The sequence below is a fragment of the Staurois parvus genome, unplaced genomic scaffold (assembly GCF_062004578.1).
Source record: "Staurois parvus isolate SC_StPar_1 unplaced genomic scaffold, SC_StPar_1.0 ptg000058l, whole genome shotgun sequence".
In the NCBI taxonomy this organism is placed as follows: domain Eukaryota; kingdom Metazoa; phylum Chordata; class Amphibia; order Anura; family Ranidae; genus Staurois; species Staurois parvus.
In genome coordinates, this window is record NW_028317854.1 from 10,241,616 (window position 1) to 10,255,296 (window position 13,681).

General features: G+C 41.2%; 1 protein-coding gene and 1 pseudogene across 4 annotated transcripts in view; both read right to left on the reverse strand.

Annotated features, from left to right (window-relative positions):
- The window catches only part of AUTS2 (activator of transcription and developmental regulator AUTS2), a 1,792,114-nt gene that overhangs the window by 1,484,235 nt on the left and 294,198 nt on the right, over nucleotides 1–13,681 (reverse strand). The window lies entirely within an intron of this gene.
- Nucleotides 8,220–8,340, reverse strand: LOC149469881 (U2 spliceosomal RNA; annotated as a pseudogene).

Genomic DNA, 13,681 nt, shown 5'->3' on the forward strand with positions numbered 1-13,681 from the left:
ATAGTTTCTCACAATAGAAAATTAATTAGAACATTTTGACATTTCGGGGGTGCGCATGCGCAGGATCTCCGTACCGGACATGTCCATCAGAGGCTCACCTCCTGGCTGCCAACAGAAGGTTGTTAGATAGCATGTAATGTTCCATGGGGTAGATATAGATCTGGAGTTGAGTTCAGAACTTCATAAGCAGTGAGATTAGAAGAGTTTATGTTGCCTGCATTTCAGACAGACATGATGTGTTGGTTGAAATTTTTGTTGAGGACATTGGCCCTTTGTAGGATTTTTAATTATGTGTTCAATATTTCATGGATGACAAATGTTGTGGTTGTTTTGAAGCTTGCTTTGTGCTTAACTTTAACCACCTTACTAATGCAAACAATAAAAAATGTGTGGATTTCTGGAATGTTGTTTATAATAGCACTCTGCTTACTACTTCAGTTTGTTTCTATATTTAACCACTTGCCTCCTGGTCACAGTAGATTTACTGTGATCGGGTGATGGTTGCAGACTCAGTAATGTAAATAAACGTTGCCAGCTTGCCTCTGAGTTTGGGACGGCCATGTTTGCTCCCCCTGCTAACCTGTGCTGTAGTTGGACACAGCGTGATTTTTGTCAGCAGGTATCAGCCAATGATTATGGCTGAGATCTGCTGATCAGCCGTTTCAAATTACAGCACAGAGTTCTGTGTTTACAAATACACAGGACTCTGTACACAGTGAACCAATCTGGCTGTTTCCTCTCCCTGCAATGCAGGGAGAAAAAAAAAACGTAATATCTTTTAGTAAAAGCAGCTCAAAGTACACACACAGTGCACTTGTTAGGCACACGGTTAACCCTTTGATTGCCCCTTGATAACCTCTTCCCGGCCAGTTTCATTAGTACAGCGACAATGTACAATATTATATTCACTTAATCCCGCCTCACCACCTGCCCCCTATCCCCTCACAGCTACTTCAATCACCCCCCCCTCCATCATTCACTCCCTCACCCACATCTTTAATCTCTCCCTCTCCACTGGCACTTCCCCTCCCCTATAAAGCACCCGCACATCACCCCCATACTCAAAAAAAACCCTCCCTTGACCCCACTGACCTTAACAACCTTAGACCCATCTCCCTGCTGCCATTCACTTCCAAGCTCCTTGAGCGTCTGGCCTACAATCGCCTAAGCGCCCACCTCACTGATAACAACCTCCTTGACCCTCTACAGTCTGGCTTCCGTCCCCTGCACTCCCCCGAAACCACCCTACTTAAAATCACCAACGACCTACTAACCGCCAAAGCTAATGGCCACTATTCTGTCCTGCTCCTTGACCTCTCCGGCCTTCGACACTGTCGACTACCCTCTCCTCCTTACTAAACTGCACTCCCTTGGCATAAGGGACGCTGCTCTCTCCTGGTTTTCCTCCTACCTTGCCCAACGCTCCTTCAGCGTCACCTATAACACTGCCACCTCCCCCTCCCTCCCCCTCTCTGTCGGAGTCCCCCAAGGCTCTGTCCTCGGACCCCTCCTCTTCTCCATCTACACCTCCTCCCTTGGTAAACTAATACACTCCCACGGCTTCAATTAGCACCTCTATGCCGACGACACACAAATTTACCTCTCCACCCCCCCACCTCACCCCCTCAATCTCCGCCCGCATCGCCCACCTCCTGAACGACATATCAGACTGGATGTCGCTCCATTTCCTCAAACTTAACCTGTCCAAAACAGAGCTCCTGGTCTTCCCCCGCACCCCCCCCCATCCTCTCCATCACTACTAACACAGCCACCATCACTCCCACCTGCCAAAGTCCTGGGTGTCACCCTGGACTCACACCTCTCCTTCCTACCCCACGTCCAATTGCTATCAAGATCATGCAGGCTCCACCTCCGCAACATCTCCAAGATACGTACATTCCTCACCCCAGACACTACTAAAAAACTCGTACACTCCCTCATCATCTCACGCCTGGACTATTGCAACTCCCTTCTCACTGACCTACCCAAACGAACGCTATCCCCACTCCAGTTGATCCTGAACTCAGCGGCGAGACTCATCCACCTCACCAACCGCTCCACATCCGCCACCCCCCTCAGCCAATCCCTTCACTGGCTCCCGATTGCCCAGCGCATCAAATTCAAACTGCTAACCCTGACCTACAAAGCCATTCACAGTGCTGCCCCAAACTACATAACCGTCCTGATACCCAAATACTACCCTACCCGTGCCCTTCGCTCCTCACAGGACCTCCTACTCTCTAGCTCCCTGGTCTCCTCCGCCCACGACCGATTGCAGGATTTCTCCAGGACTTCCCCCATCCTCTGGAATTCCCTACCCCAATCCATCAGACTGTCACCTACCCTCATCACCTTCAGGCGCACCCTGAAGACCCACCTCTTCAGGGAAGACTACCCCACCCTCATTTAACAGCTGACCTCCTCCACTCCTCCCACCACTTCATTCCCCACAGCCATTTCTTCCTGTACCACTTTCCCCTCCCTCCTAGATTGTAAGCTCGAAAGAGCAGGGCCCTCGAACCCCTCGTGTATTGTATTGTTTCTGTCTTGTCTCATGTTCTGTCCCCCTTGCTATTGTACAGCGCTGAGCAAACCCTTTGGCGCTATATAAATACTGTATAATAATAATAATAATACTCCAGGTGTGTGCCCAATGTCTGTGATCATGCTGTTATTATACAGTGCAATTCACAGGCATAATGCACAAAGCCAATCAGAGACTTGAATGCCTTGGATGTTGTGCTTCTCAAAGCAGGAAGGAGGTTTTTTGGAATGAAGACTCATTCATCAGGAGAAGATCATAAGCAGCAGCAGATATTTATACAGACATAATTTATTGCCCTTGAAGGCCTGGAAGGCCTGAGCCATGAATGAAATCGATGGAGAGGGAAGGGCCAGAGAAAATCAGGTAACTGCCAAGTTGTGTCTACTTGTGGTCTCAGAGGTTATACTGAAAACAAATAGATACAGTGATTTTACAAAATGTTAATGTATCTACATAGTGGCAATCCAAATTATAATAAACATGATTGCTATTTGAAATGCTTAGAAAGTGTTTAATTCTGATGGGTTGCCTTTGGGTCCTGTTTTTCTTATATTTTAGTAATTAAATACAGCACATGTACAAGTTAGAACAACACATACTGCAACTGCTTTTCAATCTGGATGGATTATGAATTTGTCAACTATAACAAGGCCTGAACAATTATATCTTAATTGTAGTTTTTTTAAAAATACACCTGTATTTTTAGGTCAAAACAAGTTCTGACATATTAGATTTACTTTACAGCATTGCTCAAATAAAATGCATATTGTAATCAGGAGTAATGAAAGAGCACTTTAAGGAAAATCAATTATAATTCACTACATTTAAATAAAAGCTTTGTAGGATAGGGTTGCTGCTGCACTAGCACCGTACGCAACTGTGCAGCACTATTTTGATGTATAATTTTTCTCATGTGGGAACACAGACTGTGGGCAGCAGTACAGTGAAACTTTATCAATTTTGTTTGTAATTTATTCTTATGATTAGAATATTATTTAAGGCACAGTATATTTGTGGCACAGCACCTTTAAAAGCATGGTGCATACATTCTTTTTTCTAGCATTTGTTTTTGGGAGCAGGTTGGTATGAGTATTTAATATATTTATATCACAGCACAAAAATATTTTTCAGGTGATTGTGCTTAGGTCCTATTAAGTATTCATTTACCATAAGCAACTGTGACTTAATTCGTTTTTCTCAGCACAAGAACATTCCCTACTAAAGCCTTGATCAGGAAATCAAACTAAAAATACTGCTTTCGAAGTGATCATACCATAATCTGCTCGTTAGTACACAGCCTTCATCTAAAATGATTTGAAGGGACAGGCACGAAAATATTTCTTGTATGACACCAGATCATGCGATTTTCGTTTAATCAGTACAGTTTCCTCCAAAAATGCAATACAAATAAATACAATACATTACATCACTTCCAAATTTTTATTCTGTCGCACAAGACTTTTCATACCTCTTCACTTTCGATATGAGATTAGCATGCACAAAAAACTGACGATCATTTGTCTGATATCCTGATCATGTGTACAGGGCTTTACCAAGCTCTTATCATTCAAGAGATAGTGCCTTCAAGATAGTAAAAATAATACACCATGCCTGAGCAGTATGTGTAGGCACATCCCAATGTGTGGTTTGTTTCGTTCTGAATTGAAATTTTGACTAAATTTTAGTTATACAGAATTTCAACAAATCACAATTAAACATTAACGAAATAATGAAATTAATTAGTTTTATTTGGGTTTTAGAAGCATCCAAATTAAATAAGTGATTCAAATTTATTCGATAATAGATGGTTGTTAAGGAGTGGAGCAGCCTGTTAACAACCATGACTCATCTGTTGTCAGCGAGATTCCCAGCTGACAGCACAATGTAAACAAACAATGCCCACATTAATTTTTTTTTTAAAAAAGAATGGAGGTCCCCAATCCGATAAGTCTCCCACCTGCAGACTCCCACAACCACAGCCCAGGGTTGAGGAGAAGAGATCCGTATCCCCATCAATATGGGGACAAGGTGCTTTTGGGGGAGCTTTCCTGCCGCACAATACCCCCCAATGTTGAGGAAATGTGGCCTGGTATGGTTCAGGGACACGCTTGCTCATCCCCCCTTTCTTGACCTGCCAGGCTACATGGTCAGATAAGGATCTGGTATGGTATGCAGCCCAGCAGGACCTCCTGAGCCATACCAAGCCATTTGCCCTCAACATGGGGGGTGCTTTGGGGCAGGGGGACCCATGTTGATAGGGATGAGGGCCTCTTACCCACCACCCTGGGTGGTGGCTGTGGGGATCTGCAAGGAGGCCCCCAGATCCAGGCCCCCACAATGTGAATTAATTCATTATTTGATATGGGTTACACTGTCACCTTACTCATTCACTAAAAAAGTGTAAAAAAATAAATAACACAGTGGCAGTTTTATTAAAAAAAAAACAATGTTCCCTGAAGTAAACCCAGCAATAAACCGCAGCTGAAATAATTTTTAAAAAAGCTCCACATTTGTTGCTTGCTTCCCCGCATCTGACATGTCGGGTTTTCCACCAATGGTAAATAAAGGGGCGTGGTCACTGATTACATCATCTGGCCCCACCCCTTTGGTTATTTTGTGTCCAACTGACAACTTCAGTACCCTGTGTTGGCAGTAAGTAAACAAAGAGGCGGGGCACCTGTCATAAGCTGACCATGCCCCTTTGTTCATTTACTGTGCATGATAACTGGAGATGTAAGACACCCAGAGGCAAACGACATGTGCGGAGTTGTTTTTTTGGGGGGTTGTCGGCAGTATTCATTGTGATTAATGCTGGATTTACTCCTGGGGACATTGTTTTTTTTACTAATAAAGGACTTGTCAAAAACTGTCTCTTTGTTTTTATTTTTGACATTTTTTTTTGGTGAATGAGTAGTGTACAGTGTACCCCATATTCATTCACATATGGGGGGACAGGATCCGGGGACTCCCTTACCCTCTAAGAACCGAAGCAGGAATCAGAAGACTCCGGTTGCTACAATTCACACCGGCTCTAATCGCCAGTGCTACTGCAGCCTAAACATGATTAGACAGCTGTAGAGCCCCTTGGACTACTTTTACTAAACAGCCAGCTGCCAGATGTAAAAACTTACACCAAGTTTATAGCAAAACTATACTTACCTCAGCCTTCTTCCAGGTTCCTCTATCTGCTGCTGTTTCTTTTTTTTTTGCATGGGATGATGCCACCCATGTGCATGTGCGGAAATTCATTCATATCGACAGATGCAGAAATTTATTAGCTGAGCTGCACATGCACAGTTTAGTGTACAGTGCCAACAACCAGGTAAGAAAGTTTGATGCAGAAGACATATTTTTTTTCTTTTACTGAAGTTTCACTTTAATGAAAGCTTCATACTTAAAACAATTCAAAACCACATTTGAAATTACATTACTATGTTACCACTTATATGAGAGTTTCATAGTTAGGTTCATATCTACTTTAAAGGTTATGTCTGTATAAACAAGCAATTACATAATGTCTAAAACAGTCATTTTTGCCCTTTTATCTTTTTATTCTCACAATTGAGCTAAATGAATTCATCAATGGCTTGTCGGACAAGCCAACTTCAAGCAATATTGTCTTGTCACTAGTGCGTACTCCCTTATGTATAGCATGGCTGAGTAGGATGATCAAAAACAAGACTGCTTTTCAAATCAACATGAATCTAAAGCTATATCTGTAGACAGCTGAACAGGAAAAACTGTTCAGACTTTCATACCAAAGCAAAAATGATATCTCCCAGGACATAATGCTTTAGTAAGCCTAAAGCTGTTCAGCCTTATTTCATAATTAAATACAGGTACCTTATTTCAAATTAAACATTTACCTTCTGTTTTCTGCTTGTGTTTAACACAATTTATTACTGTATTATACTTTTATAATTCACAAACACTGCCAGCAAAATTAAAAACTTTACAATTACATTGCCCGGTGAAAATAGTTTTTCATGTAACACAAGTTAAATAGGTAACGCAGTAAAAGACAAGGCATACATGAATTTTGTTGCATTATATTTATTGTTATAGTCCTCTAGCAGTAAAATCCTACAGTGCAAAAGAAATTAATGTATACCTTAAAACTGAAATGCAGTGTATGCATTATAACTTCCCTTGTTTATGGTCACAGTGTGACTGTAGAATCATCTCTGCTCTGCTAGGATACAGGTTTTAGGTTGGGTGTTCTTAGACGGACTGCATTTGAATGCATGCCCCCCCTGGTAATTCCTATATATGATGCTAAGCCTAAGCTCACACCAATGCGATTTTACAGTTCAAAATCACATGACAAGTCGTGTCCTATTTGTGCCTATGGAATCAATTAAATTAGTGCAACTCCGACTTGCACTGATTTTGAAAAAGGTTCCTGCACTATTTTTGGTGATTTCATGTGCGACTTGCATTGACATCTGTGCATGACATCGTACAGATGTCGACAAGCTGCACATGAAATTGCACTGATCGACGGCTTTAAAATCGTGCTACTTCAGCTGAATTAGCACAATTTCAAAGCTGTATTCAGTGTGAACCAGGACTAAATGATAGAACAAAAAGTAAATAGCTGGAAGGGGTGGGCCAGGGAGAGTGAGAATGTGAAGGGGCTCTGATGAGGGCTCTGAAGTCATCCTGCCCAGAAATGAAGCAGACTCGAGATACTTGCTCACTTGAGATACTCTAATGATTGTTTAGTAGAAATCACAGTGTGTAAGAAAATGAGGCAAATCACTTTCAGTACAGGAAATAACTCTCTACAAGTGTGCAAAAAAAAAGTACAGGCTATTGTTCATGTTTAAATTAAATGTAAATTATAAATGGCAGTACAGTGTCTTAGTGGGTAGCACTTCTTTTTCTTTTTTTAGAATCCACAGAGGTGTAAAAAACAAAAACCCATAAGAACAAAAAATGTGCAAGTGCAAAACACAAAAAAGTGCACTTAGGGGTGTGCTTTAGTCCACCCCCGAAGGGGTAGGATCTCTACCCTGATCCCCCAGGGTGCAAGGCTCCTGACAGGGACAAAGGTTTCCACATGGTCCATCTAGCCAAAAGGCCTGGCAGACCCCTTTCCTTGTGGCTAGCCGAAACCAACCATTAAGTACTAGGTAAGAGAGCTCTCCTGAAGAGAGACCCACCAGGAACAGGGGAGGAAGGAACCTAATGGTCACGCATCCTCCCCCTAAACTTCAGGGCAGATACCCACACCTTTCATCTTAGTGAGAAAAAAACACACACATAAGGGAAAAGTGTCAAAATAGTGGGAGAAAAATAAATAAATAAATAAGTGGCCATGCAATTGTGCACTGGCTAGGCCCTGAGGACCGTAGCAAAAAAAAATGCCCTGGACCTAAAAGGCGCAGTGCAGAAAATGTGTTTAGAACAGTGACCATGTGCACTTTTCACACTTGGGTTCACACCCCCATGTGTTACTAAGAGTACCCAGAGGCGACCACTCTCAGGAGGCACTGCTCCCTGGACTCTCTGCTTCCCCGGCCCCTGGCCAGAAAAGGTAGATCCATTTGAATAAGGAGGAGCTGGGCCCATCCAGGTTTCCCAGGGGAATTACTCCCGGGCCCCAACAGCCTGTGAGTTCCTCGGTTTCTCTTCCAGCCAGTACTAACCTTCAGAGCCCCCATCATACCAGCAGGGGTACTATACAGACAGCCATCCTCGCCTAAAAGCAAGAATTATGGCGTAGCACCCCTACTGGACACTGATAAGAACAGATACTACACTTGATCTTAGCCAAAAGGCCAAGAAGCGATCTTGCACAGAAGTGGGTAGCACTTCTATTTTGCATCACTGGGGTCCCAATCAAAACAATATCCACAAGGAGCTTGCATATTCTCCTCATGTTTAAATAGATTTCCTCCCACACTCCACAGACATGCTGGTAGGTTAATTGGCTCCTGTCTAAAAATTGCCCCTAATGTAAGGTTCTACTAAGCATGCCTAACATGGCAGCTTCACCATCTACACCAACAGATAAAACCCTTTGAAAGCACTATAGAAATGTAATAAATAAATGAAAGAAAATAATTTCAATACTGGTGTTCTTCTGTAGCATTTTTGTAGCCACTTTGTGTTTATATCTATGCACGCAGGTAATGGCTGAATGGCATTTCTCAGTGAGGTTACCTGATATTAATATCAATGAACCACCCCTGCATCATTTGAGTTTAATCTTCATCAGAAGTGCACGTGACAGGGTGATAACACCAGAGCACTATTGGGAGACAGTAACAAAATGTTGTCATCATATAACAGAACATTCCTAAACAAAGATCACCAGATATTACTTTATGGAAGGCTGAAGATTTAAAAATATTGAAAATTAGTTTTTGCTAAGATAACTTTAAAAAGACACTTTCATTTTGCCCATTTAGGACAAAGTGACAGTGTTTGTATAAAACCACCACTGATACTCATCTCTCCAGTGATCCCCCGTAGCTACTACTTCCATTGCAGTTGGTGCTAGCAGACGATTATAGGGAAGTAGATGAATTGGGCCTAGTAGACAAACTCTAGGCCTGAGCAGTATCATATGACACACTGGCTGATGTCACCTCTAGGTGATGGTGGATCTTCTTTTAAAAAAAGGCAAAATGTTGTTACATTTATTACTGCCATGATTTCTTTATGAAACATTTGAATCTATAATCGTTATGAAAGAGACATTGCACAGAAAAAAACTGTTAAAAGATAAGTTTACCTTTGGGAACATGCTACATGTGCCACTCATTTTTAGGGTGGAACATGTAACATGTTTTCATAGCCGCATTTGTGTCCGCCACCCCCCCCCCCCCCCTCTGACAGATGGTATGGGGAGAAGTTTCCCGGTATTATCTGTCAGCTTTGAAAACAGCGTGGCTGTGCGGGACTCCGCCCACACATACGCATCACTCATTCTGTGAATGAGTGCCTACAAGTCCCAGCAGCCTTAGTGGCTGTTGGCTTGTAGTTTTCAATTAACTAGGCAAAATCACGTAAATCTATACGTGATTTTGAATTTCCACTGCTTTTGGCTCTTGAGGATGTCAATCACGGGGTCCTGGCCAGTGAATTTTGGCTGGGACTCGGTGATCGTGGGTGAAGCTGAGAGGTGAGAGATCTGTGTGTAAACAACACCGATCTCTCTCCTGTCAGCATGGACATGCTGCCTTCTATCTCTCTGCACAGCAGAGAGATAGAAAGCAGCAGGTCTGCTTAGTAAAACATAACACAGTCCACAATAAAATCACTCCCTTAACACACAGTTACCCTTTGATTGCCCCAGATGTTAACCCCTTTCTGCCCAGTGTCATTAGTACAGTGGCAGTGCTTTTTATTAGCACTGATCACTGTATTAGTGTCACCGGAGATGTCAGTGCAAGTTAGTTCCCACCCAGTGTCAAAATGCCCACCGCTGATCGCCGTCATTACCTGTATAAATAAATAAATAAAAATTCCAGTATATATATCGCCATTTGTAGATGCTATAACTTTCACATAAACCAATTAATATACACTTACTGGGAAATTTTTAGCAAAGATGTAGCAGAATACATTTGGCCTAAATTTATGAAGACGTTTTATTTTTTTATTGGATATGTTTGACAGAAAAAAGTCAAAAATATTGGTTTTTTTTTTTCAAAATTGTCAGTCTTGTTTTGTTTATAGCACAAAAAAAAAACACAGAGGTGATCAAATACCACCAAAAAAAGCTCTATTTGTGGGGAAAAATTGCATTTATGTACAGCATTGCATGATCGCGTAATTGTCAGTTAAAGTAATGCAGTGCAGTATCATAATAAATGGCCTGGTCAGGAGGGGGGTGGTATCTTCTGAAGGGCGAGTGTTTAAACTATGTGACACATATTTTCTTTATCATCAAATGCTAAACAGTGCATATTTTGCTATTTCAAACCATAGTAACATGTAAGCATAGTAGAATGTTTTTCCATTTGAGCTGCAACTCAACATATTTCATTGCTATGGTCATAAACCTTTTTATGTTCATTAGCTTACTAAAGTACTAGTTTTGACTTAGTTTTTACAGCTGTAAGTGAGCATTCACCAGTAGAATGACAGCAGGAAGCTAGAAAGGATCAGATCAGAAAGGATGAGTACCACACTGATCCTGGGTATCAATATATGATTCTCTGTTCTACGGGCTGTGTTATAGCTAGTCTGATCCATATCTTATACATCAGTTCTACAGTGATCATTGGTTTCGTAAGTTTGATGCTTGCTCAAATAACACATATATCTTCTATAATTCCCTCAATTTAGCTTGGTCCCTTATTCTCTCCTTAAAGTAAAACTTTATGAACCGTATCCAATTTGCATGAAATAACGTTACTTCTTATGGTACCTGTCCGGTGCACTGGTGGTGTGGATTCAGTGCGTATTGAAAAAAGATTCATGTCTGATTTCTGAGCAGTGCGGTCCGGTTCAGGTGTGGATTACAGGCTATTGACTTCTATGGGAACCGTTTCTAAACAACACACGTCATCAGTTGTGAACAGGATAAAATCCTGACCTGAACCAAATTTAAACCTGTCCTGAACCTGATGTAAACCTGACCTGAACCACTGAACAACTACTGTATCAATTAGCTGTGAAACTTGAGCTTCAATCCACACCGCACATGTGTGAATCCGCACTTACTTTTCTAAATGGAAAGGCTTCATTTGACTATCAAGTTGGATGTGTGATGATACCATGTATTGTCTCCGTGAGTATGGATATCAAGTAATCATTAAAAAAAAAAATTAATAAATACACTGGCATTAAATATATATTCAACTATGTTTCCTTCTTTGCATTCAACCCTGTCAAGTGAAATAGTATAATTAACAAATTAGATATTGGTTTTTGTTGCCGTATAAATTAAAACTCTCAGACCTCCCATATATTTATCATGCTATTATTGCAGCAGTAATTGGAGGATTTACAAGGTGGATTTATGCACTCAGCAAGTAAGTGTATTTATATAAAGCTTTCTTGTCAGATTTAGTGTAGTTGACAACACTTTTCAGGATTGAGGATAGACAGCTTCAAATCATTTGAAAACAGCTGTCTAGTCTATTCATGTGCTTCACTTATCTAGGGAATCTGTCTAGTGCTGTATACTAGGCATGCTGTACCCCAGCTGTAAATCACATTCTGGTAGAACTCATAACTGACTTCTAATATACTAGTGATTATGCAAAAACAATTCCACAAACTACAGCATATAAACTTTACTTTGTTTCATGGCATTAATAATTGTATAACACAAAACATCATTAAGTAAATGCTTGTTTAAGATTTAAATCTATCCTTACTAAACGTTACTGAAATAATCACTTTATCATGACAGCCTATGTTTAAAGTGTTACTAAACCCAGGACCCAGCATTCACTATATCTGGTCTCCCACAGTACACAGAACATGGAAATGCAATTATTTTAGTAAATACAAACTTCTAAATGTCTTTTCTCATCAGCAGTATATAGAAGTCTTGTGAATTCTGTCAGTTTCCAGCTGAGCACTGGTTAATTTTGTAGGTGTTGCCATTCTCCTCTGACTGTCCTATGAGGCTGCATGACTCTTGAACCTCTGTCTGGACAGTGCTGATTGGCCCTGTACTGATCACATGTATCCTCCCCCAAAAAACTCTCTAGCAATACACACCAAGCTGAGCATGTGCAGAGTGTCTCCTAGGGCTCTGTACAATCAGCAGATTGATTGTGGGCTGTGGAAGAAGAGGAAGATCAGAGAAGACAGGATCAAACAGCTTTTTTATATAATGGGTTAACCCCTTAGGTTCCACAGTGAGTATAACAAGCATGCTTTATTGCATATACAGACTGATTTTACTGTTGTGGGTTTAGTAACACTTTAAGGACCAACCTGTAAGTAGTTCAGTTTTTGTTTTAATTCTGTGGACACTTGTTGCTAGTGGATTGACTTTTTTGTGCTACTACTCTAAATGCAAACCTGTTATTTAAAGGTAGATATATGGTGAAATGTTAGGAAAATTCTGAGAAAAATCAATTTTCACAACAAGGGTGTGAGTTCATTACTTTATTCTAAAAAGGGAATCAAAATGGATATTTTCTAATGTCTATATATAAAGTTTTATTTATATTTATTGTTCATGTGTTCACAGTAGAAAACCAAGGAGGGGACCTTCCTTTTATCTAGGTATCACAGTCACAGTGTGCCAGTTTGAGCATGAATGTCATAATCATTGATTAATAGCTTCAGGTTCAGAGGGAAGCTACAATTTTGGCAATTAACATTGAACAGCAAAGTACAACTGGGATCTGACCTGAGCACTGACAGTATGTTTGTTGAAGACATGTTCAGAAGAAAGGTCTGGCATAGAAAGTAAGAGACGTATGTAAAGGTTTTAGTTAAGAGTCCCTCCATTGGTCGATAAAGTTGTACTGGGTTAATAGACTCTGGAAAATCTTTAAAATGGAGTTTTGGAAATTGAGGCTTTAGGTGGGGGTGGATTTGTGTAGTTTGATATTAAGATTTAAGCAGGCCATACAAGGCTCCAATGTTTTCATTTAGCCGCATGAAAAAAAAACTGAACTGATTCCCCCATCCACACATAAGAGGTGGATGCAGGAATCCTCCCTGCTGTGTCATTGCTTTCTGACAATTACCCCACCATCAGAATACACTGATAAGCACTGCAGCCAATTGGTAAAATTTTCCAGAAGCCCATACATGAGAAGTTGATCATCAGACCGACTTCTCATGAATGGAAACTGCCATAGATGGATCAAAATTTGTACAGTCCCTGCTAAGTCAGCTGAATTTTGATTCATCTATTACCAGCCCTAAAAGTTTATCTAACAATAAAAGAGAGTGGTCTTTTGGGTCAGCAATTTGTTTATTACAGTCAAAAAGGTAGAAGAAAAAAAGAAGACCTGAATGAAGGGCCAGCATGACAGGGGTTAAAGGGGGTTGGGAGAGGAGAGTTCCATTAGCTAAAGGGGGAGTCTAAATGGTTTTAGGGAGGGAGCGGGTGGAGCTACAAGGGGTGGTCTGACAGGGTGTGGCAGGGGGTCTTAAGTCAGAAGAGAGTTTTGACAAGGCAAACTTCCCTCCCTCCCGCCCGTTTGTTTT